This window comes from Anabrus simplex, chromosome 7 (genome assembly GCF_040414725.1).
Source record: "Anabrus simplex isolate iqAnaSimp1 chromosome 7, ASM4041472v1, whole genome shotgun sequence".
Taxonomy (NCBI): domain Eukaryota; kingdom Metazoa; phylum Arthropoda; class Insecta; order Orthoptera; family Tettigoniidae; genus Anabrus; species Anabrus simplex.
Window position 1 is genome coordinate 244,004,388 of NC_090271.1, and position 10,816 is coordinate 244,015,203.

General features: G+C 37.9%; 1 protein-coding gene across 1 annotated transcript in view; it reads left to right on the plus strand.

Annotated features, from left to right (window-relative positions):
• The window catches only part of LOC136877085 (uncharacterized), a 48,088-nt gene extending 40,617 nt beyond the window's left edge, over window positions 1–7,471 (plus strand). Inside the window, exon 3 of the mRNA XM_067150903.2 lies at window positions 7,319–7,471. The gene's annotated coding sequence lies outside the window, so the exon portion shown is untranslated. The remainder of the gene's footprint in view (window positions 1–7,318) is intronic.
• The last annotated feature ends 3,345 nt before the right edge of the window (window positions 7,472–10,816 follow it).

Below are 10,816 nucleotides of genomic sequence, written 5' to 3' on the forward strand. Positions count from 1 at the left end.
CGTTACTATCACATAGTCGTTCTCTCGGAACCACTGTACGTGACTGAGACATCATCATTAACCTTCCACATTAAGGACACCGAGAAATTAAAGCGGCGGATATTGAGGAATATATTCGTACCGAAGTTCGAAGATGGTTATTCGGATGCGATTGACCAAAACATTCTTCCCCATCATCATTGGCACCCGAATAATCAAAGTACACTAGCTAGCAGACACGGACTACACATAGACAGAAAATCAACTCATACACGTTCAAACCCAAGGAGCCGAAGGAACTCAAGGAACTCAAAAACGCACGGACACAAGACAGACGACAGACTACTAGGAAGAGGGTGAGGAAATTTGGGGAAGACATTAAGAAGGGGAAGAAGAACGCTAAGTAATGGGTTTATATGCTCTTCCGAGAACCAAGCGGACATGTCTACAGGATGCATCATGCCAGATCGACCAACCAGCTTCTCGTTTACTGGCTAAAGAAGAAGAATAAGTCACCATGGTTGATAGAAGTAAAAAAAGATCTTCAGTATTTAGGAGGAACAGAATGAGACTTAAAAGACCTGACATATCTCAGCAGGATGCTTAAAAAAATGCGGGGCCAGGACAATCCACCAAGAAGGAAGACAGGTACCCTCTGGATAAAATAGAGAAAGGAACAAAACAGCCAGAAGATGCACAATTATTTGGCAAACATCAAAATTCACCCTAGGATCAATAGTTAAATATCGTGGTCCTTAGTCAGCCTATACATAATAATAATAATAATAATAATAATAATAATAATAATAATAATAATAATAATAATAATAATAATAATAATTTCGTGTGGCTATTTCTAGCCGAGTGCAGCCCTTGTAAGGTAGACCCTCCGATGAGGGTGGGCGGCATCTGCCATGTGTAGGTAACTGCGTGTTATTGTGGTGGAGGATAGTGTTATGTGTGGTGTGTGAGTTGCAGGGATGTTGGGGACAGCACAAACACCCAGCCCCCAGGCCACTGGAATCAACTAATGAAGGTCAAAATCCCCGACCCGGCCGAGAATCGAACCCGAGACCCTCTGAACCGAAGGCCAGTACGCTGACCATTCAGCCAACGAGTCGGACAACAACAACAACAACAACAACAACAACAATAATAATAATAATAATAATAATAATAATAATAATAATAATAATAATAATAATAATTTGAAATGACAGAATACATGACCTGCAACAACCAAGCACCAACATTCATGGAGACTAAATATGGCAAAATTAAACGAGTATCAAAATTTAAGTATCTTGGTGAAACAATTCAGGAAAATGGACCCGAAACTAAAACCAATGAAATTCATCCCAAAATATGGAAAGCTGCATATCGACTAACCCAAAATATCTATAATAAAAATATATCTCCAAGCACACAAAACTAAGACATTACAATACACTCATTAAACCAGAATGTCTTTGTGGATCAGGGACACTAATTTTGAACAGGAAAGCAGATACTGAAAAAATTGAGAAAAAGGTACACAAAATCATAACAAAAATTCTAGGCCCAACACGCCGACCGACAGACACAATGAAATGGATTAGCGAAATCAAAACCGATTTGAAATAGGCAGGAATTACACCAGCAGATGTCCAAAATAGGGTAATCCTCAGATCCAAAATTCACATCTGGCAAGTTGACCAGTCGGAAAAACCAAAGAAGAAGACTGGAACAACCTGGCCTGAAGACGAGAAAAGACGCCCACAGTAAAAGAATGAAAGAAATATGGGCACAAATGAAGCCAAATGCATGCCTCTGAGTACTTTGCGTAGTCCTAATTGGCTTATAATAACAGCAACAACAATAATAATAATAATAATAATAATAGTAATTAAACTCGTGTCCTCATCCCGAGATGGTGCAGCTCTTTTCAGGCACACCCCCATTGGAGGTGAGCTGCATGTACCATTTGAACTCACATACCAGCCCTCCTGCCATTCTTAAATTTCTGGCAGTACCGGGAATCGAACCCGGGCCCCCAAGGACGGCAGCTAATAACACTAACCGTTACGCTACGGAGGCGGAAATAATAATAATAATAATAATAATAATAATAATAATAATAATAATAATAATAATAATAATAATAATCATGAAAAGTTCGTATCTCCTGTAAAAGTGTGTCATTTTTAACATTGACATAATTTTATCACATTACCATAATACAGGTCGTAGTTAAACGTGGTTTTGAAGAACTTTTTGTAATGGGGGTTCCTAAGCCATTGTTTTCGACATTTTTCAAGTATGTTATATCTGTTACTCTCATCGTGCATTGTATTGTGGATGGCCCGCTATTACAGTAACTGTATCTCAGTGACGTCAGTGGCGACATACTTGACGACCAACCTGTTCTCCTGGTCCCCAAGTATATATGAAAACAAAGCGGCTCAGTTTAATAACAAGGTAGTAAACTAGACCAGCGCATGAGGAGTCCTCAAAGTACATGTGTAGTAGAAAACTATGGGAACCTACTTCGCTCTCATTGCTGGAAATCATGTTTTAGAAAAGAGTTTGGTTTCATCCATAATCCATTATACTCTGGTACTCGCTGATTACAATGCGATATTAAATATTTATTTTTTAGAGTTTTTTGTTAAGATGGAACCTATGATTTTCAACGTCAATTTAGTTAGTGAAAAACATAATTCACAGCCTGTTTCCATTTATTCCGCCGGGTCAGTAATTCAATGAATGAAACCCCACCTAGCGGCGAGTATAAGAATTGTGCTGGCTGCAGAAGCCTGTCGCACTCCTCTGTTTAATGAATGACAGATGAAATGATATTGAAGAGTGTTGCTGGAATGAAAGATAACGCGGATAGCTGGAATACCCGAAGAAAAACCTGTCCTGCCTCCGGTTTTTTCAGCACAAAATTCACATGGAGTGACCGGGATTTGAACCACGGAACTCAGTGGTGAGTGGCCGGCGTGCTGCCGCGTGAGCCACGGAGGCTTTTTACTTTTTTCTTAATATAAATTATAAAATTTTCAGTTTGTTGGACACAGGATACAAATTGGTGGAACAGTATTACTTACCTGAAACATGAAACGACATGTTTCGTTCAATAAGAACATCCTCAGTTTCCTTCAGCTCACTAGATTGCATGCGTCGTTCAAGGATGATACTAAAACCATGTTGAAACACTTGATCTCATGAGAACTCCGAAGTTAAACAATATTGAGCGTGGTCACCAGTCGGATGGACAGTTCACGCGGAGCAGAAAGGAACCCCTCACCACCCTGCCGCTAGTAAACTGCGGCTCAGAGTGGCTGATGGCCTGTCTGGGGCAATGGCTACGTCACTAACGTCCAGATCTAGGTAAGGCACTTGGATGTAGCCTGTAAGATTCTGTTCGCGTTGTAAACGTGTCAGTGATATAATGAGTAAGTGAAGAAATAATCTCAATCATAACATTCGTTGACCTTCTTAATACGGTGAAAAAATGACTTGAGAACATACCATCAATGATGCGCCATTTTAAAATTCGGATGATTTTTCAATGTAGTTATTTATTTATTTATTTATTTATTTATTTATTTATTTATTTATTTATTTATTTATTTATTTATTTATTTATTTATTTACTAGCATATGTACCCAATCTTCGCACGGGAATTTGCAATAGACTTCACGATTCATTCATGAATCTATGCGAAGTTACAACCCTGTATTCAAACGTTTAATCCGGCATGTTAAATTGATATTCTTCTACAAAAGCAAGTGGCAGTAGTCTGACGTGAAGTACGATAAAACTGAACAAAGTGGAGACTGAATGAGGATGAGTACAGAGTTTATTGGACGGCACAGTTCCTGGTCTGAAGTTCTGCGAAATTCTCCACACTTCTGGGTTACATATTGTTGTTCATCTAAAACTCTTAAACCCTGTAACCCACCTTGAAATGACAGAAAGTAGATTTCCTTTAAGTTTGATTGTGTATATTTTGTGAGAGTGCAAAATCATAATTTCGGTTTCGTATAAACCCCCAATCATTTCGGGGATTTAGAAACAATATCGGCCATAAAACTTGCCCAAAGGACAGGTGGATTCTAAATATGAAGTTTGGTAGAAATATTTCCAGTAGTCTTCAAGTTATAAGAAGGCAAACAAACAGACAAAGAGACACCAAAGCCAAAATATATGCAGATGGTCAACCTGAAAAGGATAATTGAACGGAAGTTTCACCAAAATAGTCAATGTACATGCACACGGTCGTTATATTTACTGTATTAATTTTTATTTATTTATTTATTTATTTATTTATTTATTTATTTATTTATTTATTTATTTATTTATTTATTTATTTATTTATGTACATCGATACAGTCAACTGTGGACTGCGGTTACACAAGCTACCAATCTCTCTTTCTTAGGCTTACGTCTTTTTGTTTACATTGTAACCAAAGAGGCTTTTCAACCTCATGCTCTTTTTCAGCCGTTCTTCCGCCGAGATGATCCACGGTTTAGCAGGTCATTTCTCTGGATCATCCCTCAACCCCGTAATATTCTTGCTAAAGATCGTCCTGTCCTTTATGTCCTCTGGTTTATATCATTCATCCGCACATTTTTGTGCACCTCATTCAGTCAGCGGGGATGAGATTTCCATCTTTCCTTAAAATTGAGCAATTTGTGCGCCAGCCTTTCCGGAATTATTTTCTTCAGGTGACCATAAAAGGTAAACCTTCGTTTCTTCTTAACGGTGGTGATGTTTTTGACTCTCGCATACAGTTCCTTCTCTGACCTCAATTCTTCTTCTTTGTTCGTAACGCCCAATTTAAAGAGCGTGTTTGAACTTAATAGCTTAGTCTGACGGCTTCTTCTCCTTCTCTTCCCAAAATCTCTTCATAAATTCGCTGCGGTGGTTTTTATTTGTTCTTCTGTTTACTGGGTTCCAGTGATTTTTATAGCTTTCTTTTTACAAATCTGTAATTTGCAGTCAGAATTCCAAAGACTATACGATTTTTTATGGTATCGTATGTAGCGTTTCTTTGTAGTAAATCCTGATTAATTTCTTCCAGGCAGTTGATCTTGACCTTGTTTGAATTGATTATAGCTAATAGCTCTTTTGCCAATCTACAATTGCCCATTCTACAGATGTGAACATAGAATTTCAAGCGTCTCCTACGTGCGGCATCGGTAAACATTTCTGCGAACCGGGCGAGTTAGCCGTGCGGTTAGGAGCACGCGGCTGTGAGCTTACATCCGAGAGATAATGGGATCGAATCCCACTCTCGGCAGCCTGAAAATGGTTTCCCATGGTTTCTCATTTTCACACCAGGCAAATGCTGGGGCTGTACCTTAATTAAGGCCACGGCTGCTTCCTTCCAACTCCTAGTCCTTTTCCCTCCCATCGTCGCCATAAGACCTATCTGTGTCAGTGCGACGTAAAGCCACTAGGTCTGTATTTTTTCTTTCAATCCATATGCCATTTACTTGAGCGGGGCCATATACTTTCATAAGGATTTTTCCTCTTCCTTTACAGTTTTATCAATATTAGAGTGACCTCGGGGAGATTAAGTTCCTGTGGCATATAATGCTTCCGGAGAAACAACTGTGCTGCAATGACGAAATTTCGCAGTACGCTATATTACTCTATTATTATAGTGATTCCATATTATTCTATACGCTTTCAGGAGTTGGGTGGCTCTTCCTAAATTGCTTTGGCTGTCCAGTCGAGATGGTATGATGACTTCTCCGAGATATTTGAAGGGTTTGAACTCAATTATTTATAACATAATTCACTCATAATCCCTGAAAAGTAACACAATGTAAATACTATTGTAAATGTGCAAATAAGTGATTCAAAAATCGGAGGATCTTCTTACATGTAACTCAGTAATTCAGTTATTGACAGACTTAAACATCTTCAAGCTTTCCTTATATTCATTGAGATACATTCGATAAAGTATCATAAGCAACATCTGGTAGGACTTTCCTTCTTCCATTTTTCTTCCTTCAATCTGCTAGTTGCTTTACGTCGCACCGACACACATGGGTCTTATGGCGACGATGGGACAGGAAATGGCTAGGAGTGGGAAGGAAGCGGCCGTGGCCTTAATTAAGGTACAGCCCCAGCATTCGCCTGGTGTGAAAATGGGAAACCACGGAAAACCATCTTCAGGGCTGCCGATAGTGGGGTTCGAACCTACTATCTCCCGAATACTGGATACTGGCCGCACTTAAACGACTGCAGCTATCGAGCTCGGTCCTTCAATCTGAGATGTGTCTTTCTGAGAGGTAGGCCTATATCTGGTACCATATGTTTTCTTTTTCAGATGTTTTATAAATTTTATTAACTCAAAGTCCGCCTCTGTGGTGTAGTGGTTAGCCGATTAGCTGCCACCCCCGGAGGCCCGGGTTCGATTCCCGGCTCTGCCACGAAATTTGAAAAGTGGTACGACTGCTAGAACGGGGTCCACTCAGCCTCGGGAGGTCAACTGAGTAGAGGTGGGTTCGATTCCCACCTCAGCCATCCTGGAAGTGGTTTTCCGTGGTTTCCCACTTCTCCTCCAGGCGAATGCCGGGATGGTACCTAACTTAAGGCCACGGCCGCTTCCTTCCCTCTTCCTTGCCTATCCCTTCCAATCTTCCCATCCCTCCACAAGGCCCCTGTTCAGCATAGCAGGTGAGGCCGCCTGGGCGAGGTACTGGTCATACTCCCAAGTTGTATCCCCCGACCAAGAGTCTGAAGCTCCAGGACACTGCCCTTGAGGCGGTAGAGGTGGGATCCCTCGCTACGTCCGAGGAAAAAACCGAACCTGGAGGGTAAAGAGATGATTATGATGATGATTAACTCAAAAATTAGTTTCGGCACACTGAAGAACCTAACAGTTTATTAACGCAGTCAAAACTCAAAATAAATGGTTTTCCAGAAAAAAATGTTCTTCAATAAGCACTAAATCCATTTTTCAAACCAGTTTTTTGGAAATATGGTGCATTTAACCACAATTAACACATACTACATTTGACAATTTAATTAGAAAAATGAAACATTTGATTTCTTATCGCATTGTGTGTTCATTATGAAACTATTGCAGCAACAGTTTACGTATTACCTCAATCAGCAGAAAATCACTTTTACAATTTCATTTTGGATAAAGGTGACGCATGCAATTTGTGACCTCATTTTTATCAATGTTGCAATATGAGAACAAGTTTTTCAGTGTGATGCAGAATTTCAAAATGGTGTTTTGTGGAACTCAGCTGAACAGGAAGCAACTATTCCTTGTAAGTTATCAGTATGACGATCGGTTTCTTCAAACTTAACCAATATCTCTTTTGTTCCAGGTACTACTACCAGAATATCCAGCCACTTATTACCAAGACGATCCAAAATGACCAAGTACGCTGACCTCAAAGAACAAGTGTTCCGTATGGGACTTTGTCTGTGATTTATAATACGAGTCACGATACACTGAATGAACTCTTACTAAGTCTTTCACTACGAAATACGCTGTTCTCTCCATTTTCATTGTTTTCTGTAGCGCGGGCATGAAAATACTGCGCCGCACTTTATTAGTCTCAGGTTAATCAAGACAAAGTACAAACTACAAACACCTACTAACTGCATGTCACTTCTAACTCTGTGCTCTTTATTAACACAAATATTAATTACTAACTCAGTTTGTACATAAAATTCAAATCAGACGTATTCTTTCATAACTATAATGCAATGGCATTCTGTATGGTGGTACGCCGGTGTGCATTTGAACAAACATGACATATCCCAGTAGTCAAAGACAATTCAGATTTCAGACTATAATGACTGACAGACAAGCAGACTTTACTCACTGACATACACATTGTATTGAGGCTGAACGACATTATTGACTAACTTCGTAATACAACATTCTACGGAGACGTGGAGAAAGTAAAGTTGTTCATTGACCTTAATGGTTTATAATTCATCATAATGTACCGACATTTGACCATCTTGATCAAAATGTACAAATGTATATAATTCGAATTAACAAATAAGTTAAAAAACTTACTGATTACCTTACCGAAACAACTTTACAGGGTTAAACCCCTCTGCGAGTGTAGGGCAAGTTACTATTTCCAACGTTGCAATCATAACATCGCTAAGAGATTTCGCCACTGCATTAACCTAGGGTGTAGACATTTTATAATTACAAATGAATACCTGAAGTATCCACATGGATTCTTGTATATGCCACCTTAAAAAACATGGGACATAATAGCCCCCTTGTCTCTGAAAATTAACTAATATCCCCAGGAATGAACTCCACTCTACCATTGATAATTTGTATCTTTAGAGCTCATCTTTCCTTCAGGGTTGGTAGGCAACAGTAAAGACATCATAAATAATCTCTTTTCTTTTCTTTTAAGTCAATGTCTGTGGTACGTACTCCACCAGATTCCATACGGATCTTTCATTCGTTCATTCATTCATTCATTCATTCATTCATTCATTCATTCATTCATTCATTCATTCATAAATCATGTTCCGCTAAAGCGAATTAGTAAATACCTTGGCAATTTTCCTAAAATACCTTCACATTCCTTATTTATACCTTTAGTAATAACTTCCCATTTTCCAACGACAGAATATATGCAAAATTCTTAAACAACAAATATCTCTTCTAGTTTAAATGTTTAGCATATGTCGGTATAGTCAGGATATTCAAGAGAGATCAAATCACAAATAAAATGTTATAAAATTGAATGTAAGTTACTGCATATGATCATTGATCACTTTACTCCTCTCTAAACCAAGACGACATTATTATAAAACTGTTGCAGACACAAAACAATCCTAATAAAATGAAAAGAACTCACAAATCAATACAGGACCATCCACACAGCTACTGATTACACTACAGGAAACAAAGACAACTTATTACCATCATTTGAGTAGTTTTTAACAAGACATAACAGGCAGCAAAATATGGCTGTGAATTCTTTCTTTCTGTATCTGTTTCTTTCTCTTATATTTATTTTCTTCTCTCTTCACTCACAATTTTTAAACTATATCCTCTTGATGAAACCTGTCTTATCATAACACGAAGATATAAAACGTTCAGGAATTACGAACACTTCAGAGAATACCTGTTGAATGTCAGGGTCATCATAAAAACATTTGAAACTTACTTTAGATGAATATTATATAATAAAGGTAGAAAGTAGAAAAGTGACTTCTCATAAATCATAAATAATTTGTTTATAGAATAAAATGATGCTCGTATCGATACATTTTTCAAAATTTGAACTGATTATTTATGAATTACTATTTATGAATTCATTTCTTTCGTTATTGTTTCTATGTATTGTAAATATTGAGTGAGTCACTAAACAATGTTTTCATGAAGATTTTATTTAACATGATTTGTAACAATAACAATATTTTAATACAAATCTGACATCATCCAGCATGTAGTCCTATTAAAATCAGTGTTGCCAAATTCACTTCACCACAATGATCACTTAGGTGGCTGATTGAAAGTTGTTTGCTTCGGTCAGCAGTCCATAGATTCCCATGCCACCTTATCCCGTGATGAGCTCTCACCTGTAACATATCTCCCTGCAGCCTAATTTTCATATTGGTATGTTGACTTCCAATTAGCATTTTACTCAGTCGTAGTCGGCCAACATTCGCAACCTTACAGTGCAAGAGGTCGGATGACAGTACGATATATTTTTTACTTGAGATCATCTTTGATCCTCAGGTCGCAAGTGACGCCAGTTGTTCTTCTCCAGCTTTTCACTTCTCATAACACTTCAAATAGCTCACGTTTTGAAGTGTTACACACAATTTGGCAACACTGATTTTGAAACAATAATCATTCAAATATTTACCAATAAAAATGGGGAAATCCCAAACATTGTCAGCTGAACTTAGGGTGCTTCTTTACGTACAACTGCTTACACAGTATCATCTTCTTCCCTTTCTGTCTTCTTTGCAATTCTCTCTGCCCACTTAATCTTAATATGGCTAAATATTTATATTGAAATAATATATTAAGTCTAATAAGAATAACAAGTGACATCAATCCACCTTCTAGTCCATCCCCGCTCAAAGACGACAGAGATTTAGATGTAATATATTACACACACTATACAGTGACAAGCATTTACTATGTGACTGACTTCATTTGACTGATATTTCTTACAATTATGTATCCATTTTATAATTTTTTTTACTGATGCTAATATATTTATTGAACTTTATTTATTATTGCCAGTAACAAGATGAGAGGGTTTAAATAACGGATCATCTTCTGTGTGATGACTGCCGTCAATAAAAGTAAAACTGTTCAGTATTCTGTGTTATTTAATGTATAGAAATTTTGTAATTTCCTTAATGTTGTTGTTTTTCTAACAGATAAAAAATGTTTCGTTATATTGTTTGATGTGTTTTTATTTTCCTACCTCATTGCCTCCACATTTTTTGGGTTTTGTGGCTGAATTATTAAGGTAGTAGCCTTCGATTCAGGGGGTCCCGGATTCTATTCCTGATTGCTCAGGGTATTTCATCCCCATCTAATGAATTTCTCTAGTTCAAGTTTTACGTTAATGTTTGCCGTGCCTTAGAGGCCCCGGAAATTTCCCGAAGAATACACATGCTACCAATTTGGTGGGAGACATTTCGAAAATATGTTCTGAGATGCTGTGGGTTTGTTGCCCTTATTCATTGCCTGGAGCTAAAATGTAAATAAAAATGGTATCAAATTTCCCTATGGGTAAATAAAATGATCATAAGTAAGTCGCTCGGTCATGGCCATCCACCAACGGTTCATAATTTCAAATTACTGCCAGCCAAAAGAC